The following is a 17939-nucleotide window of genomic DNA, read 5'->3' as shown; positions in this document are numbered from 1 at the left end:
TGGCAGCTTTTCTTTAATTTATATATATTTAAATATTTTTAATTAGACATAAGATAATAAATAAAACATAATTTTTAACCAATTAATTGAGTTAGATTCTTTTAAATATTACATAAAACTTATAAATTTGCACTAGGGATTTATTTAAAAATCTTGAATATGTACTATTCTATAATAAATTGACAATTAATATATTTCAATTGGTCATCAGATTTAAAAGGAATTCTTTTAGGGTTGCATTTACTTTCATGTGACAAATGTGACTTTATAAAAATTTATAATAAATTGTAATTTTATAAAATTGTAAAATAATACTAATAAGTATAAAAAACTTTCCAATAATATAATATAATAATAAATAAAGTAATATTGTTTAAGACATGAAAAGAGTTTTTATTTTTTTTTATATTTTATATTTTTACATTTATTCATAACAAACTATTTCTTTAAAAATACATTATGAATACATAAGAATATATATTGAAAATATTTCATAAAAGGATTTAATTTAAATTTTGTTCATTTAAAAAATGCACTTTTATAAAATTCATGAAAAGTAATACTAATAAATATTAAAAACTAAAATTTGTACGTTGATTTATAAATAGATATGTAAATAAAACATAATTTTAAGCAAATTTATTGAATATTTTTAATTTCACATAAAACTTGAAATGAAATATTATTTCATTTATATTTTTTATTTGGTTATCAGATTTAAGAGGAATTCTTCATTAGAAAAATCATTTTTACAGTTGACAGTTAACACAAAACTACTAAATTTTTACTAAGAATTAATTTAATGTTCTTGAAAATATAGTTATAGTAAATAGGTAATTAATATTTTTGAAGTTGCCGTCAGATTTAAGAGAAATTCTTCGAGGCTTTTAATTATTTTAATTACCATCTTTGAATATCACTTAAGCTGAACTCGGAATAGGCAAATTAAAACGAAAATGTTCGCATGTCAGACATCGCACTATCCGCAGTCCGTCCGAGCACGCCAATTTAAATTTTTGCCGTGCAATTACAAGTACGCGTATTTTATCAAGCCGTAATATTTAGCCTATAAATTTCTGCAAAATAATTTACGACGCACGGCGGCAATTTCAGTTTCTGTTCCCAAGGAATACGCCTATCGATTATGCATTGGGATTCCTGAAATACGCGCGTCCTCACGAATACGCGGACGCGGCATTAAAAATTTTATGGGGCCGTAGTCAGTTTTCTAGCGGCTGTAAAACTGCCTAATGAGGGAAACACTTGCGACCGATACGCGAGATACTCATTTAACTAATCATTTTATAACAGTTTGTTAAAAATACTTCGTATTTTTTATATTCACTTCGTATTTTGAGGACTTTTAAAAATAAATGTGTGTATTTGGTACAATCTTATACGTTACTCTTCGTTTAAAATACACCCCATTTCATTTTATTGAGCAACAATAAAGTTGATAATTACAAATCTATTATACGAACAATATCAACAGTGAAGTAAACCAAATATTTAATGTGGCGTAGCTTCCCAAAGACGTAATTTATGCGATGAATTATTTCCAATTTACCACACTAGCAGAGTAGTTCGATTTTTACCTTTTGTAACGTTCATACAACATTAACCTGAACTTTCCGTTCAATCATGTGATTTCACACATTTTTCATTCCTACTGTTAACGACTGACATGTAATATACATCGCACTTGCCTGTAATATATGTAATTTATACTGTAAGTAAGTTGAATATAAATCTAAGAAAACTGGAAGGTAATACGAAACTAATGTGTATACGTAAGGTAAGTCATAAGTATCAAGTTGGAGCTGTGTTTAATTTAAGCCATGTGTGTGACAGAAAATTTACAGGTACAATATTTCACTATCGAAATGTAAATAATAGTTTTTCATAATCAACACGTATCAGAATTCAATAGAAAATCCAACCCAATATCAAATGTATTTCTAAACAAACTAAAACTGAATCAAGAAACGATAAATTACGTCCAATTAACAAATTGGACGGTTTGATATTGGGCAAGTGTCAGGTAGCGGTTAATAATCGGTGATGAGAGTGTGTCGTGGGTCTCGTGGACCTCGGGGCTTTTTAAATACGCACACACATCCACACACGAGCGTGGTCCGTTTGATGAATGACGGCGGACTTGAAGGAGACGCCGCCGACTGGTATTCCATTTATGGTTAATTAACATATATTATATTCTTGGTTTTTGATTGCGGTAATTATTCATCAGTTGATTTGGAAACTGTTATCAAATCCATCTGGAGACACAAGGCAACACTTCGGCCAGTAAAAGTCACACAGTTTACAAATGTAAATAATTTGATCCTCATTTTGTTTTAGTTCTTTTGTAATTTCGAAAACAATTAGAATAAAATTCAATTTTGAGATACAGATATATAGATTTTATAGATATTATAGATATACAGATATATAGATTTTATAGATATTATAGATTTTATAGATTTTATAGATTTTGACAGATTTTATAGATTTTGACAGATTTTATAGATTTTGATAGATTTTGATAGATTTTATAGATTTTGATAGATTTTATAGATTTTGATAGATTTTATAGATATTGATAGATTTTATAGATTTTGATAGATTTTATAGATTTTGATAGATTTTATGGATTTTGATAGATTTTATGGATTTTGATAGATTTTATAGATTTTATAGATTTTATAGATTTTATAGATTTTATAGATTTTATAGATTTTATAGATTTTATAGATTTTATAGATTTTATAGATTTTATAGATTTTATAGATTTTATAGATTTTATAGATTTTATAGATTTTATAGATTTTATAGATTAGATTTTATAGATTAGATTTTATATATTTTATGATTTTATATATTTTATAGATTTTATAGATTTTATAGATTTTATAGATTTTATAGATTTTATAGATTTTATAGATTTTATAGATATTATAGATTTTATAGATTTTATAGATTTTATAGATTTTATAGATTTTATAGATTTTATAGATTTTATAGATTTTATAGATTTTATAGATTTTATAGATTTTATAGATTTTATAGATTTTATAGATTTTATAGATTTTATAGATTTTATAGATTTTATAGATTTTATAGATTTTATAGATTTTATAGATTTTATAGATTTTATAGATTTTATAGATTTTATAGATTTTATAGATTTTATAGATTTTATAGATTTTATAGATTTTATAGATTTTATAGATTTTATAGATTTTATAGATTTTATAGATTTTATAGATTTTATAGATTTTATAGATTTTATAGATTTTATAGATTTTATAGATTTTATAGATTTTATAGATTTTATAGATTTTATAGATTTTATAGATTTTATAGATTTTATAGATTTTATAGATTTTATAGATTTTATAGATTTTATAGATTTTATAGATTTTATAGATTTTATAGATTTTATAGATTTTATAGATTTTATAGATTTTATAGATTTTATAGATTTTATAGATTTTATAGATTTTATAGATTTTATAGATTTTATAGATTTTATAGATTTTATAGATTTTATAGATTTTATAAATTTTATGGATTTTATAGATTATGTAGATTTTATATTTTTATAGATTTCATAGAATTTATAAAGATTTAATTATAATTTCAAAAATTATTTGATGTGCTTTAAATTGTGATTATATTGCATATAATTTTTAATAATATTCATAGAACTCAGAAATAATATTTCAATTTTGTTCATCAGAGATAACTCAATATACGCCTTCTTAAACTTTACTTTTGAGAAATCAAATACTTCCGTTTCATGTATATACGAGTTTCAAGTGGATATCGTAAACGTCTGAATGTGATCTTTCGTCGCCGGCCGCATTAATAAGGACATTAATAACAAAATACCATGCGGCCATAAAATTTACGGAGTGCACAAAGAGACATCGGCCGGTGTTGATAAAGTGTTATGTGAATGGGCAAATGGGGGCGATAGCCCGGCACTGGACTTCCTAGTGCGTGGTATTCCAGCTATTAGCTTACACGAGTGACCGTACGGTTGTAAGGCCGTACGGCAGTCGGGATGAGAGTATCTGTTATCTGCAGTTAATGTTTATATCATTAGAATGGTTTGTGGACCCCGGGGGTCGAACCTCGCGCGGACACCTGGGCCACCGGCACACAAAAATCCCATCCGACCCATGTGGATGCACCGTATCGGCCCAGGCTACTGCCCCGTGTGTGCCTCGCCGCCAAATGCCCGGCACAAGTACCGTGCCACACGATAAATGCAACACGCCCACCTATATTTCAGATACTCCGCTAATTAATTGCTATTTATAAGGATCGTTCTATAGCTGTTGGATCTCGAATGCATAAAACACCGGGCTCGGACCCCGCGATAAAACAGTCTGTAGTCTGTACCGTACTTTGTGCTATTGAATATAAACATTTTATAGTGTACAAGAAGCTGTGTTTATAGTAGAAACATCTACTTTCCATTTTTAATAGTGGAAATATTTATGAAATCGTTGAATACGTTTTGTTCGGTCATGATTATAAAGTTGCGGAATAAAATAATATAAAATTGGCGTGTTTATTTTATATAAATACTATGTATACACATGTAATAATTTATATTTTTTATACATTAATATGTTAAGACATTTTAGAGATCTAATTATTCTTTTTATTTATAACACGATTTTAATGAATAAAATATTTCAAAAATAGACAATAAAAACTCTGTACAAACCATAAAAATTGTTTTTTATACCACACAAAAGTCCTATTCACCTGACAGAAGCTTAGATTATAAATATATGGCATAATCTGTAGATATTGTAAATTATATACATTAGATTTGGATATTTTTTAGATTCTACAGATTTTTTCCTAACACCTTTTTTAATTCAAAATAGGCTAAAATGTAGATATTAAAAAACTTTATACAAATATATTTTTAATATGGAAATTTAGATAATAAATGTTATGGGCAATATACAATATATTTAGGTTTTATAATTTTTAATATTTAAATTCAATACACATATTTTTTTGTACTTTTGTTTATGTTTTCAATAAATATAATTTCTGTAAACAATTTTTGTAAATATCTTTTTTGCATACGTATTTAATTGCGTCTGGAGAAACATTTCAAATTTTAAAAAATGACTTGGCCACCCCTGATATATATAATAAAAAACTTTATACAAGCCTTATAAATTATTTTTTATATTGTACGAATGAGGTTTAGATTATAAATGTTCCAGATTATATACAACATATTCAGATATTTAATAAATCCTGCACAATTTTATGTGAAGTCTAGTTGTACTATTTTTTTCCAGACAGAAGCCTATATTGTAGATCATATACAATATTTATAGATTTTACACGAATTTTTATGTATAAATTGATGTTAACGTATAATATTTTCAAAGATGCACAATAAAAACCCTATGCAAGGCATAAAATACTTTATATGTATGAAGTTTAAACTATAGATATCATATATTATATAAAATATGTTTGGAGATTTTATAAATTTTCCAGGCTTTTTACACAAAACATAAATTTAATACAAAATAGATAATAGGTATAATAGATAATAAATATTTTTATACAAGCGTTACAAATTGTTTTTTATATAATAAGACAGAAGTCTAAATTATAAATGTTATAGAAAATATACTATATATTCAGACAATTTATAAATACTACACGTTTTTATGTATGTCCGATTTTAATTTATAAAAAGATAAATCATAAAACACTATACAAGTCATAAACATTTTTTCCATATCACCTGACAGAAGCCTTGATTATCCATTTCCTAGATTATATACAACATTTATAGATTCTACACGACTTTTTATGTATAAGTCAATATTAATGTATAATATTTTCAAAGATGCACAATAAAAACCCTATGCAAGGCATAAAATACTTTATATGTATGAAGTTTAAACTATAGATATCATATATTATATAAAATATGTTTGGAGATTTTATAAATTTTCCAGGCTTTTTACACAAAACATAAATTTAATACAAAATAGATAATAGGTATAATAGATAATAAATATTTTTATACAAGCGTTACAAATTGTTTTTTATATAATAAGACAGAAGTCTAAATTATAAATGTTATAGAAAATATACTATATATTCAGACAATTTATAAATACTACACGTTTTTATGTATGTCCGATTTTAATTTATAAAAAGATAAATCATAAAACACTATACAAGTCATAAACATTTTTTCCATATCACCTGACAGAAGCCTTGATTATCCATTTCCTAGATTATATACAACATTTATAGATTCTACACGACTTTTTATGTATAAGTCAATATTAATGTATAATATTTTCAAAGATATGTAATTAAAATTCTATACAATGCATACATATTGTTGTGTATATTACCTAGTAGATGTTTCAATTATAGATATTATAGATTATGTACAATATATTTGAGTATTTTATAGATTCTACAAGTTTTTTACGTAAAACATAATTTTAATACAACATAAATATAATATATTCAGACATTTTATAAATCCTACTTTTATGTATAAGCCCATTTTAATTTCTAAAAAGATAAATCATATTTTTTTTCCATGTCACGAGACAGACATTTTATAGATTAGATATAATATTTCTACATTTTATACGACTTTTTATGTATAAGTCGATATTATAATATAACATTTTTAAAGATACGATAAAAATTCTATGCAAGGCATAAACATATTTGTGTATATCACAAGTTAGAATGTAGATAACAAAAAAATACTCGTTTTTTATTTATAACTGGAAAATTATTGTATATATATTTTTTCATTAGTGAATTAAAATGATAGATACATTTGAATTTATGTCTATTATACATAATAATACATAATATTGCCATAAAAATATATAAAAATGGGGTTATTAAAATGCGATAAAACTTTAATAGCACCCGGTATTAAAGTAAATTATACAAACAATAAAACATTTAATTGGATTTATCCCATCCGCACTGTGGCAGACAAATATTTTTGCGCTTTACTATTAATTGCATTCACCAATAAATTTTACGGCACAGAAATACCTAATTAATTGAATAAAATATCTATCTCGAAACCTATATTCCCATGCATCTACATCATAGCAGGTGTTTCGTCTGATAAAATACCGACGATATTCCTAAGAATGCCGGTGAAATCAACATATTCTCATGTATGAACTGGTCTGAGCGTATATGATTTCTTTTGACAGAAATTTGACATTATCAATGACCGGAAGTGCGACCGCTTCTTGCTCTCGCCGATCCTGACCTTGCTGATTCCCGGCGGCCCAGCCAATTTACGGGCGTCCGCAAGATGGAATAGTATCCCTGTTAATTTGCTGTGATGCTCACAGATCAAATGGCTGTAAATGGTGTAAAATGCGCAGCCAATTAACTGAATTACCGCATAACATCTTGTAAATGGTAACTTATGTGTTGTAGAATCTAAAATTAGATATAAATGCGTTTATACCTAATACGGACGGCGTGTCGATTTCGTTTATTTTCGCAACGTTCCCGACGATTTATTATTTGCACAATGCAGAACTGTTAACCGATGGTGTTAATTAAAATTATTTTGAGTTTTCTCTGGGAAATTGATTAATGGTTTCAGACATGTTATTAACGTTTAACTGAAAGAAGTTACTATTTGGAGAATGAGATAGAAAATCCCTCTCAACTTTTTGAAATTTCTTTTGATGATCTAATATGATATGTCTTCTTCGTAGCACTGAGGAAGACGACTGTATTTTCTATTTAGTGAACCTGACTTTTAAGTAAGTTTCTTATGAAGTTTTCGTAGTTATCAAAATCTTTTAGTTAATATTTTGCTGTTCCACCACTAGCTTTAATCCATACTCCAGACTGGTGAGGATTGTCGAATCAACAGATTTTTGCTGTGTATGTAATATTGTCCATAAAATGAAATTGAATCCTTTTTATAATGGTTGATATATCTCAGTTTATGACTGGTCCATTTGATATATTTGAAATTTCAAATACATTGTAAGATAAGATTAAACATCATAGTTAGAAAAAGCTTAAAAAGCTTTCAAATAATATATGTTTAATATAAAAAATAAAATATAATGTACAAATTTTAAGTAATTCCTGAACCAAAAATATAAATTATTATTTTTTTGGGTATCTAATATTTTCAGTGGGATTTTTATCACCCTAACACTTAATAACATCATTGTACTTTATGCATAAATTTCAATGACATCGTTATCTGCCGACAAAGCGGATGCCAGAAAACCTGTTTTGTGAACTAAAATAAACCAACTAATTGCAATCTCGGTTTATAAGAAGAACGAAAAGAATTCAATTAAAATATTAAGTAATTAAGAGTCGAATTTGTTTATTGATTCAAATTAGAGGCGTTTTATATGGAGCACGGACCAAGAATTTACACCGTGTTGTGAAACCGTTACACTTTAACAAAATATTTAGAATGTCGAAAAATGCTTTTAAAGGTAAAAAATGTGGGCTCGAACGAACGGAATTCGTACGATAGAATCTTACAGTAGCTCTTGTCCACTTGTATTAATAATCAGACTTGGTAATTAACAACTAACCTATTTATCAAATCTAATCTTATAAATTATTCCAATTTATCAGTGAGTGCCGTCATCTTAGAGCAACGACATAATTGAATATTATTACACGGTTATTTTCATATTAGAGTGTTATTTTTGACTTAACGTTTAATATTAATATTCATGATTGTAATTATGAGCTGTTACATAACTTTAGCGAATACTGAATCAGTTTTCATTTTGTCAGGGCCGTAATCTGCACATCGTAAATCGAACCAACCAGTATTCCATTGTGGGTGGACGATATACTAATACCAATTATTAATATGGAGCAAGGAATATCGCCAATTCAGCTACTCTATTTCCATTTCCTCGCGGATTATATATCGATTACATGTTAAGCGTAACGATTCTTTATTGTCCAGTACAACTCTGCCTTCATTTATTGCAAATAATACTAAGGAAAAATGCTTGTCTACGTTTTGCTACAAGAATTAGTACAGTGGCTCAAGGTGTTATTTTATATTTTGAGACTGGCTATAAATTTTATTAAAAATTGTTTATTTTATGACCATAATCATTTACCAATTTAAATTGAAAAATAGTTTAAATTATGATTTTTTAATAAATATAATATGAATATACAATGTGGCTCATTTAAAATACGAAGACTCATATAACTTTTTTATTTAAAATATAATTTAATGACTAATAACCCAAATGGACAATAAAAAAATGAAAAAAACCGATCAGAACATTTTAGGAACTAAAATATGGTTCTCTATTGAATTTAGCATTGTTCATAATGACTGTATTCCAAATTTTACATAAAATATTTTATAGTTTATGAAAAAATTATATTTACCATAACTTATCAAAATAATTATAATTTTCATAAAAAATGTCGCAATGTACAGCAATTTTATATAATGAAAAGTGTTTTTAATTGTTTTTAGACTGTACTGGAGAAAACTTGAATATATTTAAAAAATTATATTTATATATATGGGAATAGGAAGATAAATAAATATTTACAGAATAAATATATATTTATAATATATAAATTTTATATTTGATATATAATATGTATGTATGAAAATTAAAAATATACTTTAAAAAATTAATATTTTATGAAAAACTATAAATATCAATTGTTTTAAATTAATTCGTCATTTTAATTTATTTTTTTTTTTAAATTTTGGAAATTTAAATCACCAATTATTTTTTTAAAATTAAATTGTTAATTTTAAATTACATTTTTAAATTAAATTATATATAACTAATGTTACTAATCTGTTAATTTTATAATAACTTAAGTAATTTCAAATATTTTTTAAATATCATTTTTAAATTACTGATATTTTATTATTTACTTAATTTAATTAAAGCAAAAATAAATTTTATATATTTAAATTACTTATTTTAATTTTATAAATTTTGTAAATTTAAATAATTAATTAATATTTTTGTTAAATTAAATTTTAAGTTAATCTGTTTTTTTTTTAATTTTATATTTAAATTAATAATAAAGTTTTTTGACTTTATAAATGATTTTTTATTTTTTTGGAAATTTAAATTATTGATTTTAATTTCTTAAAATTTAGTTTATTAATTTTTTTATTTTCATATTTAATTTTATTTTTTTATTCATTTAATTAAACATCTTAATTTTTTAAATGTTAAAAATTTAAATTTTCAATTCTAATATTTAATTAGTTTAAATTTAATTTGTTAATTGTATTTTTTATTCATTTTGTTAATCTTATTATAAATTTAAATTTGTAATTTTATTTATTTATTTTTTTAATTTAATTTGATAATATTAATTATGTTTTTTTATATTTTATAAATTTAAATTATTAATTTTAATTCACTTTATGAATACATTAATATTTTTTCACTTTTAAATTAATATTATTCTTTTAAATTCAATTTGTTACTTTTAAATTTTAAATACGAATCTGTAATTTTTTATAATTTGAATCATACTACATGAAATACATGAAAAGTTCGTTTTCTAGTCGACTGTTGATGTCTCCTCCTAATGCATTATTATTTGTATTTTATTTTCCCCGTCTCCTCCATCTACACAAGTTAATATATCGAATATTGTAGTTGATGTTTACTTATATTACAATTTGTGCAATTCTAAAAAACGTTTAAATTAATTATGTATACATATTAATAGATTAGAATAGAATTACAAATAATTAACACATCAAAACAATCGATTTTACTTAATGGCTAATTTTAAACATAATTTTTAATAAGTAATATAGAAAATCAAAGCTGTTTACAATGATTAAGAAATTTTTTTCCACAATCGACTAATGATAGATTCATGTCGCTACCAGCCATAAGAATGCGGTTGGATTTCATTTCTAGCAGTTGACAATTTATCAACTGTCATTGCCACACATCTTAATTACGATTTTATTTCACTTTTTCTGCGCATCACTATTGCATCACGGCATTCCAATTTAATTTCACGTCGCTTTTTGGGTCAAGTTTTAAATAATTTTTGTTTATTCAAATAAAACTGCTCGTGTTGTTCTAATCACATGTTTTTGTCAGCTAATGGATCAGGTAAATTGTTCAGATGATTATCGATAATTTACATTCCGAACTTAACAATTTACACTTTTATTTAAACTAGGCCACGGCACGCCGGTTTATGTGCATCATACAATTTATAAATACGCATTGAATTAGACGCATTGTTAATAACGACCACATAGTCGATTACTACGGGTATAACGGTAATTACGACAATAAATAAAAAAAAAAACAGGAAAAAACTACCATGAAAAATTTTAAGAGGCAATTTGACTTTTCGAACCGATCTAATGACTGCACTTCCTGTTACAGTTATCTCGGATATAAACTGCAAAAAAAAACTTTAAGAGTTGTTCGAAATTATAAATTCTATTAGTCGTTACTACAGCAGCTTTTTGTGCAATAACATCTTCGGTGTGTTGGGTAAATTTGGGTATAAATCAACGGTCATTTATGATCTCTAATAACAAACAGAAGCGGTGTAAATTATTTATGTTAATACATCTATCAAATAGAGAAACTGCGTTACATTAATTAATATTTAAAAGCTTTAATTGCTTTATTGTCTAGTAATAAATTATTTGGTTTCACAATAATAAAATTATTTTACGATTCCAACGCAACAGAAGGTTTCTGTTTAAAATTAATCTATTACTCACTGTATTAAAAGTCATTTTATTATTTTTTTAATATTGAACAACCAGCAGTACACAAGTAACTCAATGTCAATTAAAAAGAATTCAATATAATAGTTATTATATGTTGCACTGGGAAAATGGTGGACTTTAAATTATTTACTAAATGATTTATGCAACCATTTGATGAATTTATATGTCCCGTTTATGGCAGCACCATCAATAAATCACACGTATTTCAGAAAAACCTCAACCGAAACAATAAGACAAAAACCGCAGTCACACAGCATCTCCCGATGGTTTATTGAAAAAGAGAATCGATCGTGGCGAAGTCAGGTAATACATACCTCGGATGAATGTAAAATGTACAGAGGCCCGATACGTTTCGATCCATTAATGTTTTTTTTTTTTTTTCATTTCGCTCTCTCGTTCATTCAGTAGCGATGGAAATAATTCGCAAGGTTGTTGAGGTTGGTTTATATTTAGATTCTTTTGTCTCGCTGTACCCCGGGGGCCTCAGCCGACAACACATTCGGCGATTAATTTTTTCGCGAATTAATTATTCCTTAATTAGTTATTTAAATGGCCCGGCGCTTTTTGTACGCCATTCACTTTTTATGAACAGGTGTGTGTGTGTGTGTGTCGTATGAGTCACGGGTTCGACTTATAATTGAGCTGTTCGGCTCTAGCTCCCAGGTGTTGATTTATTTTTTGTTTTTATGACAGTTATAGTGGAAATTAATAACTAATTAATTTTGCAAAAACGCTTCCGTATAATTTTAATGATGCTGATGTAGAAGAGACATTTTAATGCGGCACCAATAGACGATACTCTCAATTTGTTACATCAAAATTGATAAAATTACAAAATAACTAATATGTAATAATTAATTATATTTGTTAAGTTTTATAGGTCGACCTATGTTGGAATTATTTCCTGACGTTTCGCTAGCACGAGTGGCTGGCATCTTCAGAGGTCTGATTTGGTTCTTGTCTCTTTGGCAAAGAACCCGAACAAATATAGATATAGAAATAGTCACGAAAGCCTTAACCTTTAAATTAAGTATTAAATTTAATAAGATTATTAAAATTATAAATAGAAATTTGTTATAACTATTAACTTTTAATTCAATAATTTAAAATTTTTATCTTCGTATACAGATTTTAGTCTTTAATTATCACATATCTAATAAGTTAGAGTTAATCTTTAGATATTTTTTTATACATATAAAAATTGATGACTTGAATTTATGTTGTATAGGGTCTCCAAAAGCAGTTGTAGTATTTGAAGATCAAATGGACTGACTTAATTGCCCAGAGCTCAATTTTTTAAAACGTTGATTTCTGTATCCGCCTTTTAATAACTACTGTTTCTGAAATATCTACAATTTGGCTTTTGGTAGATTTTGCAAGTATAATAACTTTTTTTCTACTGTAACTTATCAATATAATAGAGAATAATTATCTTAAAAATACCAATATATATTTTAAAAATGGATTTTAAATTTCCTGTGTCAAATGAAAATAATAATAGAATTTAAATTGTCGGAAAAAATCAAGCTTCTCAAAAATATATAAGTTATAATTATTTTTATCAAGGTATCAAAATATTTTTGATAAATTTCGAAGTATTCAGTAACGTCTTTGAGACACATGATATTTAAAATACTTTATAACAAATTTGTCAAAAAAGTAAATTTAATTTTGTCACTTATAAAAATACTATTTTCTTTATATTCCATAAAAGCCAATTTTAAATATCTCAAAATTTACCAAAAAAAACAAAAAGATTTATATATCTGGTTAGAGATAATCTAATTATCACAAATTATACATTTTTGAAATATTTTAAATGTAATATATGTAATTTATTATATATCTTTGGGATAGATAATTAATATTATGTAAAAAGTGCCTCTAGAAAAATTTTATCGCAGGTCAAAAAATTATTATAATAATAAATAAATGAGTTATTACAATTTGTTTAAAATCTGGAAAAGTACTCATATTATTATAAACTGTCAAACTGTATCAAAATACGGTTTTGCATCTCTGCAAACATAGATTAAAAAAAAAATTAAGTTTTGGAAATATTCGTAATAATCAAAGTCTATTGGAGCACCCTTTTAAGATGAAAACGACCCCATAACTTTGATATTTATAAATCGAATTTAGTGAAGAGAGATAAAAAACTTGCTATTTTCAAAAATGAGAAAAATTGATCAGGGTATATTTTTACAAAAATAAAATAAGTAAATTTATTGGAAAAAATTGATGAAAAAAATATTGCATATTGGAAACTACATATATATGAAAGAATTAATAATCAAAATCTTCTTAAATATCGACTTAAAATATCTAAGGAACGAAACAAAATTTGGAAAATATATAATAATATCAAAAACTAACTTAAGGCATTATTTTTCATATACTTATTATGTTTGATTTTACTGAACAATAACTTAAAAGTTTGACAATGTAAATCTATGATTGTTATTAAAATTTTTGTTTTTTATTGTATTATATTATATTATGAAATAAGTTTCATAAAATAAATTAAAACATATTTCTAATTAACAAAGAATAAGAAAAATCATATCTTTAAAATTGTTTTCTAAACAACTATTAAAGAATTTTATAATAGTATAATAACAGTGGACTATAAAAAAGTCTATGCATGCTATTAAAATTTGTGTTTGCTGCTGTATTATATTATGAAAAAATAATTTTTTTAAATTAAAAATAAATATTGTTAATTAATGGGAGAATATTAGTACGATATCATTGGACAATAAAAAAGTCTATACATGTTATTAAAATTTTTATTTGTTTTATTATAATATTTATTAAGCTGGAATAATTTGAGGAACCTACCTTATATATCAACTAAACTTACCTACAAAACCTACCACTATAATTGCAATCCTTACACTGTTGTTTCAATCCGTTTAAGTGGCTTTAAGTCATTTTTTAACAATACTTCCGTACGGTATAATTCGGTTGGAAGAACAAAAAAAACAGACAAAAATTGTTTGGTTTGCAATAATTGTAAATATTAAGAAGTAAACACTCCATAAAAAAGAGTAGAGTAAGATTTGTTACAAACTTTAACATTTTTATTTCGTTTTTTGTTGTACTTTTAGTAGATTTTTTAAGAATTCGACTTATTATTTAGAAGTGCATATGGTTAAAACATTTCGGATAAGTTACACCCTTATATAACATATATGTCTATCTAGGTATTTATTAAAATTGAAACAAAAAGTTATAGACGTTTTTTCCAATTTAAAAGTAGTACGTATAAAATATTTATTGTCTAAATGCATTCGCCAAAACTTATATTTTCTTTATTTTTGTCATATCTTGAAATATAATATTGGGTAATAATTAAATAATAACATATATTTTATTAGATAATTGTTAAGTAACAATTTTATGTGTAAAATGCTTCAGAATTAAATTTAACATAATTGTATATTGCTTAGGTGGCTGATGAAATAAATTCACTTCTCTACTTAACCGACACCAATATCAGTAGTACCAATGAGTTGTCAAACTTAATGGCTGATTGATTATATTAGTTATTATTATAAATAACTTGTGTATCATTTTTACTATTACTAAATTCTTACAAAATGATTATTTTCGTGTGTCCCACAATACATAATACCCTAACTACAACCTAATAAATAGATACAATTAAATTATTATAGACCGATCCCATTCATTTACTCAATCCATTACACGAACCAATTCCGAAAGTTACCATCTTCACTTAGAACAATCGAAATGATAAAAAACCGTCTGCGCAATATTGTTCGGTTGCGTTGTTCATGCATCATTGTACCGTATGAATAATTTAATGATTATGACTTATACGGTATGTCACGCCTCACATCTTATTCCACATTGTGATTGGTCGTAAACTTTTACACACCTCCTGTTTACATTTCAAACAATTTGGTGCTCTACCTGCCCGGTGCCGTGTTGCCGTCGACGGTCCGCGATTTGTTAAGAAAGTCGCGGGTACTCGGTTCGGTTGCGTCATCGGGTTTCGGTTTCGACAAGTGCGGATTCGGTCGCACCGATGCCGATCACTCAGCCACGGCGTTATTGCGAAATTCTCACCTAAAAACACACCAATGGTATTGATTTTAATGGCTTTTTCAATCGTATTGGTGTCAGAATTTAAATACTGTTTATATGGTTAGCGTTACAATCACAATTACCAATTTTCATGTCTTAGAAAACAATTATATTTAATGATAATTTCACTGTTTTTTATTGAATTGAATGTTTATTTGAATGAATTTAGTACTTTATTATTACAACATAAGCAAGCATTTTTTATAAGGTAGTGCTACTTTTTTATCTAAAATAAATTTTAGAATTTCATTTATTATTATTATTACTGTGCGTATAATAAAAAAAAATAATTTTTTTACTTTAATCCTGAAGATCAAATCTTTACTCAATATTTCTATTCTCAATATTTTATTGGTATAATATAATGTAAGCAAGAAATTTTTGAAAGATGGTACTACTTTTTTATATTCAATAAATTTTTGATTTCATTTATTATTATTATTACTGTATGTATATTAAAAAAAAAAAAGTAAATTTTGTTAAAATGAAAGTTATTCATAACCTAACCTATAGAGAATTTTTTATATACCTGGAAATTTTCTTTTATATTTTCTTTTTAATTTTTTGTATATGTGTATTTTTTATTTTTGAATTATGACTTTTTTTATTTTTGGGAACTATTCTGAAATTAATCTAATCTAACTTAACTGATCTTCTGGTTTTACTAGATTAATTACAAATTAAAAGGTTATATTACAAGAACAACTTATATTTTAGTTGTCTTAAAATATAAATATAAAATCAGAATTACTAATAATCTTGACTCAAAAGTCTTGAATATTCCATCACAAAAGAAATTCAAAGAGTAGTTATATAAGTTAATACTTGAATATTACCTAAATATTTGCTGAAGATAAAATTATTGAAATAAAAAAAATGAAAATTATTCTTAAACAATCTTAATATAAACAGGAGATTTTTTTTTGTTATTTTTTTATATATAATATAACTTAATACCAGTCAATTTTTACGTTAAAATTTTTATTGTAAAGTATATTTATTTCAATTTTTCCACAAAATTGTGAATAAGCATATTTATTTTATAAAATTTGGTAAATACCCATTTCACCCCCTGATCCAACGTTGGGAATAGATTTTCTAACAAAAACAAATGTTATGGCTATTATAGGGGTGTCTCTCTTTCAAATGGGTCACACTGTATGTTTTTTATTATTTTTTCAATATTTTTTATTCTTAATATTCTTAACCCAACTTAATTTGACCTGACTTAACTAATAGAACTGATTTTATTGGATTTTTCAATCGTATTTAATTACAAATTAAATATATAATTAATTAATTATAATTATATATAATTAATTATGTATAATTGCCATTCTTTTATTTAATTATTTGACAATAATCTTGACTCAAAAGTACCATAGAAATTATAACTTAGTAGTACTTTTTAATCTAAAGTAAATTCTACTATTTTATTTATTATTTTTATTACTGTCTTTTCATTTTATGTTATTAAATTTATATGCATACTAAAACAGTTTTATTACTTTAATTATGAATATTTCCTGGAGATGAAAATATATAGAAAAATGTAAAGAAAGTTTTGAAAATTACTTTTAACCTAATTTAACCAAGAGAGAATATTTGAGACAGAATATTTGAAAATATCTTTATCTCAAAAATTCTGAGTACCATACAAATTTAAACAGTAATATTATAAAACAGGACTGCTTTTTATTGTAAAATAAATTGTATTATTTTGTTAATATTATTATTGTTATTTAAATTATTGTTATTATATTTGAATATAAAACTAAAAAAATAAGCTTAGCTTTTTTCTCTAATTATGAATATTTTTTGGAGGTAGATACATAAAGAAAATAACAGTTTTTAAAAATTAATCTTAATTCTAATCTATCTAAAGGATAATTTTTCGTCGATTAGTCTAAATACATAATAAAAATGTTTAATTTCGATTACCGTAAAACTCTTTGCACTTAATTTTCTAAGCGACAATTCTTTTTAATTAGACATTTTCCAATAAACAGTTACACCCAAA

Source organism: Aethina tumida, chromosome 2 (assembly GCF_024364675.1).
Source record: "Aethina tumida isolate Nest 87 chromosome 2, icAetTumi1.1, whole genome shotgun sequence".
Taxonomy (NCBI): Eukaryota; Metazoa; Arthropoda; class Insecta; order Coleoptera; family Nitidulidae; genus Aethina; species Aethina tumida.
Note: the sequence above shows the minus strand (reverse complement) of the source record.